Below are 13982 nucleotides of genomic sequence, written 5' to 3'. Positions count from 1 at the left end.
TCATGAAAAAATCAAACAAGAAAAAAAGGAACAAATTCAATTTAACTACCCAAACCTATATACCTTACATATACATTATAATATTACCCTTCTTTCAAGGAGCTCAGAGCAATGCATATTTGTCCCCATTTCATCCTAACAACTATGCTTAGGTAGGTTAGTTTGAAAGACAGAATCTGCACCACAGGTTATTTGCTCATCCTGCAAGGCATCATCTCTTCCCACCTATATAATACTATTGTTCTCTGCATGGATTTGGGAAATCCCCTGTGCCCATATTTCTTCTGCAGTAAAAATATAAAAAGGGTTTTCTCTCAGTTTAATTAATTGGGGCTATGCAAAAGAACCCTAATTGGACCATTGGCTATCAGAATGGGGGCATGAATCTTGGTCTTGGCTGATACTGTAGACCAGGGTGTAAACTGCACGGAGCTTTTATTCCAACCCCAGATCGATTCAGTCCCTGCCCTCTACACAGAATGCAAATTCCGTTTGGATTTGGGGCAATTTAAAATTTCCTTCTGCAGCAAGAAGGATTGATCTGGAGTGACCCTACCTTTATTGCGCGATATTTTTGAATGCTTTTAATTCTCAATATTTAAACGGTGTTTTGAATCTGGGCTCTCCTCCATGGTAGAGGACCCGTGATTGGCCACAGGTGATCATGTGATAAACTTGCCTTAAAGGAGAAGCCCTCAATTTCTCTCAACTTCTGTCAGTCCTGGATTTTTTCTCCCTTCTCTGCCTTTTTCGATCCTCACCCACCCACCCCCTCCAAGAAAAGAAAGAGGCTCCCTGCTTGGTTCTCCCCCCCCCTTCAAGAAAAGAAAGAGGCTTGGCTCCCCCCCCCCTTCTGAACTACCCTAACCACATGCAGAACACTTTCCTGTTTCAATGGGGGGGGGGAGAGGAAGATCCGAGTTCAAAGCGATCTGAATTCAACAGGATTGACAATGGAATAAACAAAGTAAGTGTAGACTCTGCCCAGGCTTTCTCAATCAGGATTTTGTGCAACCCTGTGGTTTCTTGATAGCCCTGGAGGGGTTTTGAATGGGTGGAAGTTAATTTTTTTAATATATATTTAAAATTCAGTAAACATTTACCAGGTTGGTTAGACCATATATGGTCATGTTGACCCATCCACTCCCATCACAAAATGGCCAATGATGGACCTGGAGGAGGTGGGAAAAGAAGGTGCCCTAATTGGGTGTGTACACAGCTATGCTTCCCAACTATATTCTACACAATTGCACCACTTCTGGGGTTTCTCAAAGCCTGAAGAATGTTTTAGGGGTTTCTCAATGGTAAAAAAATTGAGAACATTTGTTCTAGCCACTGCACCACTCTGCTACCCAAGGAGTTAAGCTGCCAGTGCTATAGCTCCAAGTGATTAGAGGTAACAAAATGTGACTTTCAGTACAGCCCCTGCAGAACTTCAATCAAAATAGAAGGATGAATCATTGCTATCTATAAAGAATCAGAAACAAATAGGAAACAGTAATTTCCAGTACAATAGCATTCACAGCAGCAAAACATGCAGTGTAGACTTTTTAAATATTCAAGAAATAATAGCTCAGAATGGCACAATTGACACTGAGCAGGGACTGGATGATGAATCATCAGGTAATTTAAGTAAAATTGTGCTTGATTAAATGCTTTGTTTTTAAAACCACCTGCACAACACTGTCTGATATACCAAGAAAGATTCAATTGTTCACAGCTTTTCACTGAAAAACCAGACAAGCTTGCAAAATGCCAAGTTTTGTTATATTATGAAATTGCTGACAAACTCAAGTGTAGTATATTGTGAGGTTCTAATTATTGCTCTTGTGCTCTAGCTTTAATCCTAGTCACTGTTCAAGATGCATATTTCAGTTTCATCAAGCTTCTAGTGGCTTAGTGTCTCATACAGGCTGTTTTATTTGTCCTTCTGTCTCAAGAAAATGTTTTTCGTATCTTTCCAAAAGAGAGACTAACAAAAAGATGTTACTCCCAGCAACATGAATACAAATCCCCTAACAGAAAATCACCTAACAGAATAATCAAAGTCTTCTCTGAGCTATAGACAGGCCTAGAGCCATAATGAAAATGGTCAAGAGCAATTATGGTATAATTAGGGCTATTCTGCACAACGGGCAATGTTGCTAAATCTGAGCACTATTGAAAAGCGCTGCAATCAAAAGCGGCAGGTCTTGGTAACGCACACAGCCGTTTCTATCGAAAAAAAGGCTCTCCCACTAGCACTGTTCTCGTAATGAACAAGTTTCCGGTCTCGCCGAAATCACAACAAAGGAGGCGATATTTTTCCACGCTTCCTCCCGCCCCTGGCCGTCAATCAAACAGTACAGCCAATTAAATGTTGTGTTCATGCTTCCCTTTAAAAACTGTTTTTTTAAAACCTGGGGGGGAAATCCCCCACCCCCCATGCTATTTTTGGCTGAAATTACAGGCAGTGTCGAACGGGGGGGGGGGGAGGCTGTATTGTGCTTGGAAACTTTACAGACAATTGCTTGTGAAGGGATTTCAGCCAAAGAAGCATCACTTATTCGTTGCTTTTGCCGCTTTAAGGGGAAAAAATGGCAATCGCTGGAAGTTCAGGTGCGAGAGCTTAGGGAGGGACATGCTTGCTACCGCTATACTGAGACTGCACATGTCATTTTCGGATGTGTTGCAGGTTGTTCTCAAGAGTCTAGTGGGGTTTTTTTAGGGTGAATCTACTTTTGTGGATTTCCCGAAAAGCACTGCAACAAAGCGATTTTTGCGGGAATTTTGCAGGAGTGTTGCAGATTATGTACAACGTCGTGAATAATGAAAAATAAATAGCATTACACAATGGTAACACTTCAGCAACATTAATGTTGTGCGGAATGGCCCTTAAAATATTTAATCCAGTATACACATTATGAAAGTCTAACTGTGCAAATAGGAGTAAACAGAGTGTTAGATGCAATCAGATTTTCTACTAGTGAAAAAGAGATGTTCCCTTTGACCACCCAAAAAGGCTATGCTGGACCCCCATAAACATTATGTATGGTATAATAAAGTAGGATGCTTAAAGGAGTAAAAAATAAAAACAAAACTGCCTGGATTCAGCTCACTGTTGGGAAGAAGAGAAGCAAAGTTTATTTTGACTGGGCAAGCAGAGAATATTGTAAAATAGGATATTAGATCTCCACACAAGATGGAATAACAAGGTAGGACTGAGCCTCTAAAGAAGTAGCTTGCCAAAAAGAGCTGGAAAACTGGACTCTAATTAAAAATGAAATGGTACAATTAAATTGTAATGGTCTTGATTGTTGCTGAAATCAGCTTCCCCACAACAACCAATCGCCAAAAGGATAGCAATGCGGAGCTGGGAAAGCATCTGCTAGAATCAGCATCCATCCTCTCATTATGCAAACATGATTAAAAACTGCAGCAAGCATTCACTTTCTGTGACTGACAGTGACAAGTCAGAATTAAACAAAATAATGGAGAGTAATTAAAAATGACTTAATTATTTCTTGGAAGATGGCTGTTAATTTCAAGAAGAAATAATATCACTACTCCTAACTGCATATAGATTGATGGAGAAGACAGCAAAAACAACTGTGGGTAAATATTAAATGTTATAATGCTGGGAAGGGTAGGTGGTTAAAACCATTATAAGCCCTTCCTACAGAAGGTAGTTCAGGGGTCTTATGCCCAAGAATTAAATCTGGCCACAATTATACAAGTTGTATCTATTATATACTGTGATGTGATAGGGTTCAGTGTAGGTGCATCAAAGCAAAATGTTAACATGATATGGGTAATAACAAAACGGAAAAATAAAACATTATGCTAGGTTGGTGTTTACTGCTTCTTATTATGGGAAGGAAGGCTTGCCAGCCAGCCTCCAGGTGGTGGCTGGAGATCTCTTGGAATTACAACAGAGATCAGTTCCCACAGACAAAATAGAAGGTTGACTCTATGGCAGTGGTCCCCAACCTTACTGAGGTTGGGGACCGGCAGGGCATTGGGCGCGGCCCGCGGGCCACGCCCACACATCGGGCCGCGCCCCCGCATCGGGCCACGCCCCGCGAACCGTGCCCGCACATCAGGCCGCACCCCGCATCGGGCCGCGCCCCGCGAGCCATGCCCGCACATCGGGCCGCGCCCGCACGGGCCCGGCCCGGCCCCGATTCCCTCTCCCCGCCCTCCCGCAGTAAGAAGCTTCCTGGGCCGCAAGCTTGCGGCCTGGGAAGTTTTTTACTGCGGGGGGGGCGGGGAGAGGGAGCCGCGGCCCGGCGCCATGGCCTTCGCGGCCCACCACCGGGCCGCGGGCCGCAGGTTGGGGATCACTGCTCTATGGCATTATATCCTACTGAGTTCTATCTGAGTTCTATCTCCTCCCCAAACCTGCCTTCTCCAGGCTGCGCTCCCAAAGTATCATATTATCATAGAATCATAGAATCATAGAGTTTGAAGGGGCCATACAGGCCATCTAGTCCAACTCCCTGCTCAACGCAGGATCAGCTGAAAGCATCCTAAAGCATCCAAGAAAAGTGTGTATCCAACCTTTGCTTGAAGACTGCCAGTGAGGGGGAGCTCACCACCTCCTTAGGCAGCCTATTCCACTGCTGAACTACTCTGACTGTGAAATTTTTCCCCCTGATATCTATCCTATATCGTTGTACTTGTAGTTTAAACCCATTACTGCGTGTCCTTTCCTCTGCAGGAATATCCAGCCCAGGCAACCCTAGGGGAGATGTCTGTATACACAACCTGAGATACATATTTTCTTCCTTCTTAGGTAAGGTGACCAGATTGTCCCACTTTTGGAGGGGCATCTGGGGGCACCTGGCAAGTTGTATTTATGTTGAAATTTAAAAATATATATTACAATACTATTTTTGCATTCTATGAAACTTTTTATTGCTCCATATAGACCAAATTTTAATCAAGAACCCCCCTCCCCCCGGTCAATGGTGTCTTCTAGCATCAATGGTGTCCCGCTTTACCAATGATAAAATCTCGTCACCTTATTCTTAGGCCAACTGTTTGCTATATTAAACAACCTAAAGTGGAAACTTATAGAGATTTCCCACATTTAAGTTTTCCTGTAGTGTAAACAACATTCTATCAGTGCAGGAAGATTTTCTGATGGTACAGGATTTCTTATGCCAGGGGAAGACAACTGTTCTGCAGAATCTAATCCAGAGTATTCTTTTTATCATAAAAGCTAAAAGACTATAACTTTTCTATATCAGGTTAATCCAAAACAATAAAGTAAAATATGTATCCTTTGCAACTTAGTCTTCATCCTTATGCAAATTATTTTTTGCAAATTAATTTGATCAGAGAAACAGCTCGGTGTTGTGGTTGAGAGTGGCCACCTCTAATCTGGAGACCTGGGTTTGATTCCCAACTCTTGCACATGCAGCCAGCAGACTGACCTTGGGCTAGTCACAGTCCTGTTAAAGCTGTTCTAGTACAGCAGTTCTGTCAAAACTCTCTCTCTCTCTCATCTACCTCACAGTGCGTCTGTTGAGAGGAGAGGAAGGGAAGGCAATTGTAAGCCATTTTGAGACCCCTTTGGGTAGTGAAATGCATGGTATAAACTCTTCTTTTTGTCATTTATACTGAACAAATTTTGACATACTTTGATTCATCTTAGCCTGATCTTTGTCATCTGGAGAGCAGCTGAAATGTCGGGATATCTCCAGGCCCCACCTGGAGGTTGGGAACCCCATGGCAATTGAAGATTTGCTTGGCTGGCTTTCTTTTTTTTTTTAACGTTGCTTCAACAGCAGCTTCTTCTGCAGCACAAGACTTTGCAGGTAAGCCACAGCAGCCATTTTGTGGCTGGCTCCGCCTCCTCCGGCAGCCATTTTGTTGCTGCGCCTCCCCATGCTGTGTCAGAATTGCAAGTGTTAAGTGGTACATCTTCTAAAAATGTACAGCTAGCATTATGTTACCCCTTAACTCTTCACTAACATGGTATTTATTAATCAACTACAGGCAAAGCCCACTGCATTCAAGAATACAACGGGTGCTATATTATGACGGCCTCCCCCTCCCCCCAGGACCTGGAAAAGGTGCAGACAGATGTTAGGGCAACGTGTTTCTGGCCGAGGCTGTGACTGTGCCCTGGTGGCTCGGTCATCTAGGTTTGAGGTGCCCTGCTGGGAAGCCTCAAGGCCCAAAGGCTGGAGGCCCCCAGGCAGGGAACTCACTGGCAGGGGCAGCTCTCATACAGCAGGGATCTGCAGCCTCTGAGCCTTGGAAGGAAGTGGAAGGAGGAGGGGTGGGCAGGGGTGGGGGATGGAAGGCAAGCCGGTTGCAGGAGGAGGCACACAGGAGTGGGGCAGCTGCCTGAGTGGGTGTTAAGCACTGAGTGGCACTTAAGCCATGAGGCCACACTCTTCCTCCGAGCCCTTACCAGAAATATTAAGTGGAATAAATATTTTGTTTGCACATTCATGTTATGTTTTGAAGAAGAGCGGGTTTTTACTACCTTAAGGAGTTCCAAACTGGCTTATAAACATCTTTCCCTTCCTCTCCCCACAACAGACACCCTGTGATATAGGTGGGGCTGAGAGAGCTCTAAGAGAACTGGTCTGCAAGAACAGCTCTAAGAAAATTGTGACTGGCCCAAGGTCACCCAGCCAGCTGCATGTGGTAGAGTGGGGAATCATACTCGATTCTTCAGATGAGAGTGCGCCGTCCTTAACTATTACAACACACTGCCTCTCTTTTGCATCTACAACAAGCCATAGTTTACATTAACACCAAACCCACAAAGCATTTGCTTAAAACCCAGCATTCCAACCAGCATGATTGGAAATTCTGATCTATAGGCAAGATAATAAACCATTTTTAAAAGCTGCATACAAGGGGAAGAGGCAGTGACGAAATGAAATACAAGTGCTTGCAGATATCCCAGGGTCATTCCTATTATGACAAATTATGGTTTCCTATCAAGTCTGAAAACATCCAGTGTGCAATCAGTGAATTTTGCAGAAGCAAGCAATGGAGAATGAGAGGAAGCTGCTGTACAAATATATTATATTCCTACTTTGATATCACTGAATGAGACTTTATTGTAAATAAATAAATAAGAGTTGGTTCTTATATGCTGCTTTTCTCTTCCAGAAAGAGGCTCAAAAGTGTCTTACAGTTGCCTTTCCTTTCCTCTCCCCACAACAGACACCCTGTGAGGTAGGTGAGGCTTAGAGAGCCCTTATATTACTGCTCAGTCAGAACAGCTTTATCAACCAGCTGGCTGCATGTGGGGGAGTGGGGAATCAAACCCAGCTCGCCAAAATGGCCAGATTAGAAATCGGTGCCAGATTAGAAGTCGGAGCTCCTAACCACTACACCAAACTTGTTTACTTTAAGAATGCACCTTATACTTCTGAAATTGTATTTTATTTAAAACATTTCTATGCTGACTTTTAACCCATCTTGGGGTCCCTGAGTGTAGATGCTAAAATCTGAATACATAACAAATTTTCTATTTTGCATGTCATATTCACAAATTACCAAAGTATTTGTTAACTGTAAATGTACACCAGAAAATAGATTTTTCTCCACTGATTATTTGATATCATTAGTACAGCTTTTCAAAACAGTATGTACCAAATGCTATCTTTACATGGGAGAAGGGATTTCAAACTACTGCAGTTTGAGCTGCAGAAAGCTCACAAAACCAAAAGAAAAACCTGTGGTTTACTACTATAAAATAAAAGCTAGTTTTACTACACACCAAAGAGCCTCTTGTGGCGCAGAGTGGTAAGGCAGCCGTCTGAAAGCTTTGCCCATAAGGCTGTGAGTTCAATCCCAGCAGCCGGCTTAAGGCTGACTCAGCCTTCCATCCTTCCGAGGTCGGTAAAATGAGTACCCAGCTTGCTGGGGGGTAAACGGTAATGACTGGGGAAGGCACTGGCAAACCACCCCGTATTGAGTCTGCCATGAAAACGCTAGAGGGCGTCACCCCAAGGGTCAGACATGACTCGGTGCTTGCACAGGGGATACCTTTACCTTTTTTACTACACACCTAAAAGTGTATTAGGAGGTCCTCTTTGTATGTGTGTATTATTTGTTCCCTGGGATGAGTTCAAGGGTTGGTTTTGAAAAATCCTACAAGAAAGATCCCATTGTTCACATTGCCTTCTACCCTCAGTTAGAAACGGTGGAAGAAGTGTGCAAGTCCAAAGGGTTATATTGTTTTCTATAAAAGGTAACACTGAAGGCAAAAATCTTATGTAATTCATATAAACAATCACCTCCATCATTTGACTTGCAAGTGTGATATACAGCTTTGATCATAGAAAATGCTAAACTATGAAAAACACCATCTGCTTTGATAACCCAACATCAAATTTACATTTAGATGAGATCCTCTTTGAAAAATAGCCATTCCATGCCACCTTAAAACTACTAAAATATTCAGATTTGGAGCTCACCTTGCTTTGTGTACCTTCCAGATTTTAGCTTTGATCAGTGTTCTGTGCTATTTTTTTGAAAAGCATTTTTTTTAAAAGAATGATACCTCCTGTTGAAATTTTATTGAGCAATTGTGACCCTAGCAATAATAGGATGTTCAGAGCTTTCCCATGAAATCTTTACTTCAACACTTATTTAGTACTTCAGCTGCAGAAATGTACTTTTTATATTGCTACTCAGATGCACTCTCTTATTTTTAATCAGCTAATTGGTTTTACTCTCGTTAGGAACAGCATCAACAACAACCTATTGAGTGAACCACACAAAGAGAGCAGCTGTTTCTCTAAAATGACTGTAGACGGCTGCACTTCCTGGAGAGACTAGATTTATGCCATTGGAGCAATCTGTCCTCTTGGTCTGAAGGTTTGTTTACTCACAAAACTATGTAAATCACACCTAGGGGAAATATTCTCTTGTGAATAAAAGAATAATGTTACCTATTCTCCATGCATCCATTTTATTCTACAATTTGTCTCCGAAGGTTTTAAGTGGTGATACCAGAAATAGGGGAAAAAAGAAGGAAAAGTTGCTTGTTTAATCCCTTCTCCAGCTGAAATAGAAGCACAGTCTGCAGAAAGTTAGACCATGACAGAGCCTCAAATAATATAATGAAACACCCGGAATGAAATCTGGTATACTGCCATTAATTCAGACTTCATGGTTGGTTTTCTTATCTGAAAAAGCACATTTCCCAATTTCTCTTTTCAACACTTTATCCATATTAAGCCCAGAGGAACAAGCAGTCTTTCAGGCATGGTTTACTGAGCATTGGCCTGATTACTACTTAGTCCCTGATGTTCTTGTGATGTGAATTGTCCCATCAATGTAAACAGTCTCAAGAAAGGTCGTTTTTTTAGCACAGACGGCACTGAACACCAAAAACATCACTTTAGACTCTACGATGTTCCTAGATTCACACTATGGGCAATATGATAAAAGCATAGAAAGTCAGTTTTTATCCCAATTTTATTGATATAATACATCCAAAAGTGATCAATTTTATTGATATAATACATCCAAGGCACACACACATACCCATCACAATGTACAAACTCACAATTTGATCTCCTCAGAAAGCATAAATGATTGACTGGTGGATAACATGCCTGAATAAAACTGATTTTCTTGTTTCAGAGATAGGGTTATAAAGAAACAAATTAGCGCAAAGGGGAATAGAAACTTTAATAATTGTACAATTCTTAAAGATCCTGTTTCCCTCTGCACCAATTTGTTTTGCCTTAGTGTGTCCCCCTTTTCTCTTCACAGATAGCTATGGGTTTGAAAATACACTGTGATTTTGGGGTGGAGCATGGAGATAGCATATTTAGGGGAGGGTCAGCATGGTATTATGCCATAGAGTCCACCTGTCATGCCTTCATTCCCCCCATATGTACACACTCCATACCATGCATTCTAGTAACAGATGAACCAGCAATCCAAGAGCCATTGGACTCATCTTTGTTTTTAATGTCTCTCCCTTGCCCCATCCTTCTGTTACAACTGGATGCTTGGCCCATATGTAGCCTGTTCCCAGAAAACAGTGTTTTTCATGATGCTATCACTAGTCTTATGAGCCTCTTGTGGCACAGAGTGGTAAGGCAGCAAAAATGCTGTCTGAAGCTGTCTGCCCATGAGGTTGGGAGTTCGATCCCAGCAGCCGGCTGAAGGTTGACTCAGCCTTCCATCCTTCCGAGGTCGGTAAAATGAGTACCCAGTTTGCTGGGGGGTAAATGGTAATGACTGGGGAAGGCACTAGCAAACCACCCCGTATTGAGTCTGCCATGAAAACGCTGGAGGGCGTCACCCCAAGGGTCAGACATGACTCAGTGCTTGCACAGGGGATACCTTTTTATCACTAGTCTGGCATATTATGACTCTTTGGCCATACTTTGTTGTTGCTGTTCTTTGCCAATAAAAGCCCTTTTGCCATGGGGAGAACAAATGGTAGAAAAGTGATGCATTGGTGGGGGCAGGGGGTTGTCTATATGTATCCTAGTTTTGGACAGGCAAGTCATTCTTAGCAATAAAGTTTCTATCATGAAGCTTCTAGGCGTACCCTCTTGGATAGAAAACTCTGAACTCTTTTTAAAGAAGAATGTCTCAGTTTTTCTTGTTTCCTGAGAAAGAGAAGCCTTGGTTCATGCCATTCTCTCCAGGGACACTGATCTTGATTGTCTGAAGATCAATAATGATCGCAAGAGAACTCTAGTTACTACCTGGAGGTTGGAAACCCTATTCAAAAAAAGTAGCTAGATTATATACTACAGCACTCACTTGAATGACTAAAATTTAAAATATATTTTCCAGCTACTATATAGGGAAGAATAAAATTAACCAATATATGGTCTAGATACGGTCCTAAATCAAGGAAATTTCTGAAAAAGTTATTGGCTTTCAATCTGTGAACACAGAATGCTAATTTTAAAATAGGCTGTAAGTTCAGGGGTTATGGTTGCCATGCTACCACTGGGGGTGGGGAATTCCCTGCTCTGGTGCCCCTTCCCTAATGCCAAACAGATGACAGTAGAAGACTTACCAATAGCAAAAGAAGTCCTAGGTCTGCAATCCTGCCAATGCCACAATGTCATTTTTAACGTGCATTGGAAGGGATGTCATCATTGCTGGAGATGCTCTCTACCACAAAAACTCTACCACAAAGATTTTGCCCATATATCTGAGCACACCTGCATTGCTGGGGACACATAATAATAGACTGTTTCTGCATGGTAAAAATGCTCATGGCCTCCTGCTTGCAAATGAAGGATAGTAAACCTCATGTTTGCATGAGACCCCTGCCACATATTCCCGCTGTCCTGTTGCAGCTTTTTACCCCCCGACGAGGCTGCATTGGAAAACAAGCCAAACTTCCTCCCCTGTTCCTTGGCTTGTCAATCACAGCAAGCCACCAATCGCAGCACCACAGTTCTCTCATAGACCAAAACTTTCTCCCCCCCCCTCGAGCACTGAAATAATTTTTTTTTTAAATCAACACTGCCACATTGCTATGGAGAAATGCCAGAATGATACAGCATCCCCCCCCCCTTTGGAATTCATGTTCGTTTGGACTTTATTTATATCTGGGTAGATTTCTGAGACACTGAACTTGGTCCCTGGAGCCAAAAAAGTCACTTTGTGTAAATGGTTTGCTTAAAAACCACGTGCTCAGACCCCTGTATGATCAGGAGAAGGATAATTGATCACTGCCCCCCCTTTCCCAGCTTATTCCCCACCTCCAGAAAACACAAATGGACTGTTGTTGCCTGCCTGAGTTGTGAGAAGGCTAAACATGTTAACTGAAGTCCAAAAAAGATATTTTGTGTAAATGGTTGGTTTAAAAACAAAGTGCTCAGACCCCTGTATGATCAGGAGAAGGCTGCTTGATCATGTGCCCTGCCCTCTTTCCTAGCTCATTCCCACTTCCAGAAAACAGAAATGGAGTTGTGTTTTGCCTGCCTGATCCCAAAAAGAATGTGGACACTTTAAAGAAGATTTTATTTTACCTTTGACAATGTAGCTCTTTGGTAACACTACAATGTGGACTGCACCATTAAAAAAAATTACTCAGAGCAGGAAATGCAGAGGGGAGTGTGGGTGCAAGGGTGGGACAATGCTGCAGAGATTATCATGCCTTTCCCCCTCCATACGGAAAGTTTTGAGTGCTCTAATTACTTGCATTTCTGCAATGCTCAAAACTATGACATACCCAGGACTCAACAAGGACGTAGGTATTTTATCTCACTATTCATGCTAACCTTGTTCAACTCATGTATCCATATTCCTCACAATTTATTTTTTGTGATAATGTGACTGTAAGGTAATGGCAATGTAATGGAATTTTGAGTCTGGGATAAGATAGTTACCAGCAATTCCCTTGCAGGAATGTTTCCCAGTTATATGGAGATAGATGGGGCAAGCAGCATATGGTGAGCTGAGAGCCGTTGATCACTGGCACAGGGAGATTGGTTTCTCCTTGTATTTTTGTAAACTACACAGAATTCCAGGTGATTGACTGGCTGTTTTGACAAAGAATTATCATTGGCTGTATTTGGTTGTGTGACAGTCTACTGATGTACCAGAATGGATTTTTGCTATATATTCCCTGTCATGTAAGGAGTTCATAGTCTAAGGAAGAGTGCTTGCCCTTGAAAGCTCATGTCCTGAATAAATCTTTGTTGGTCTTAAAAGTGCTACTGGACTCTGATTTTAGGTGTACATCCATGACAAGCTTGGAATGAACAGTTATAATACAAAGTAGAACACATAGTAATATTAACTGAGAGAAATAAACTTAAGCAGTTGAAAAAGTATTATACATTCAGTGTAATATCCAACCCTAGTAAGACCATTAAATGGAATTCAGATATTCAAAGCATTATGTACTGAGTAACATACATATATCAAGAAGGGAGGCAAGAAGCCAAGAAGCAGAGCAGGAGTAAAATAAGGAGCTGCCCAACCAAGTTCAGTCAAGGAATTTAGATCCCAAAGTGGAATTCGGCAAAGTAATCCAAAAAGGAGGACAGTCAACACCAGCCTGTTATTCTGCCATTCTAAGCAGAACTACTTCTGTCTTGTCTGGATTAAGCTTCAGTTTAGCCTCAGCCACTTGACTACAGCATCTAAATACTGGCTCAGGAATTCGTGGGTTTATTCAGTGGTGTCTACATATCAGTGACAACACACTCCAAAGCTCCTGATGTCCGTGGCCAAAGGTTTTACATAGATACTAAAGACCGCTGGGGATAAAATGGATCCCTGGGGTACCCCACACATGAGGTTCCAACTAGCTCTGATATCGCTCCAGTAACTGCTTCCTGCCAATAACAGGAACAAAAAAGAACAAGACCAATGGAGGGCTATTCCTTTTAACCCAGATATGGACTGTATTCAATCCACCAAAACATCATAGTTAAGAGGGGATACTTATTAAATTTGCAGACGATACTAAACTGGGAAGGGTAGCAAACACAACAGAAGACAGAATCAGAATACAGGATGATCTTGATAGGCTCGAGAAGTGGGCTAAACTGAATAAAATGACGTTCAATAGGGATAAGTGTAAAGTTCTGCATTTAGGTAGGAAAAACAAATATACCAATATAAGATGGGGGAGACTTGTCTTGGCAGTAGCATGTGCAAAAAGGATCTAGGAGTCTTAGTAGACCATACATTGAACGAGTCAGCAGTGTGACTCAATGGCTAAAAAAGCAAATGGGATTTGGGGCTGTATTAAATGGAGTATCGTGTCTAGATGACGAGAGGTGATGCTACCACTGTACTCTGCTCTGGTTCGGCCTCACTTGGAGTACTGTGTTCAATTTTGGGCACCCCAGTTGAAGAGGGATGTTGACAAACTGGAACATGTCCAGAGGAGGGCAACAAAGATGGTGAGGGGTTTTGAGACCAAGACATATGAAGAAAGGTTGGGGGAGCTTGGTCTGTTTAGCCTAGAGAGGAGACGACTAAGAGGGGATCTGATAACCATCTTCAAGTATTTAAAAGGCTGCCATATA

At 42.2% G+C, this 13982-nt stretch overlaps 1 protein-coding gene and 1 long non-coding RNA gene across 3 annotated transcripts in view; one reads left to right on the top strand and one right to left on the bottom strand.

The window, feature by feature from the left end:
• Window positions 1-13982, bottom strand: part of SYT1 (synaptotagmin 1) — a 492114-nt gene that overhangs the window by 398436 nt on the left and 79696 nt on the right. The gene's annotated exons all lie outside the window — the stretch shown is intronic.
• LOC143839105 (uncharacterized) lies at window positions 4708-8713 on the top strand. Its single transcript, XR_013231612.1, has 3 exons — window positions 4708-4774; window positions 7117-7182; window positions 8697-8713. It is a non-coding gene; the product is annotated as an uncharacterized LOC143839105 (long non-coding RNA).

Source organism: Paroedura picta, chromosome 5 (assembly GCF_049243985.1).
Source record: "Paroedura picta isolate Pp20150507F chromosome 5, Ppicta_v3.0, whole genome shotgun sequence".
Classification (NCBI taxonomy): Eukaryota; Metazoa; Chordata; class Lepidosauria; order Squamata; family Gekkonidae; genus Paroedura; species Paroedura picta.
Note: the sequence above shows the minus strand (reverse complement) of the source record. Positions and strands in the feature narration are given on the sequence as shown.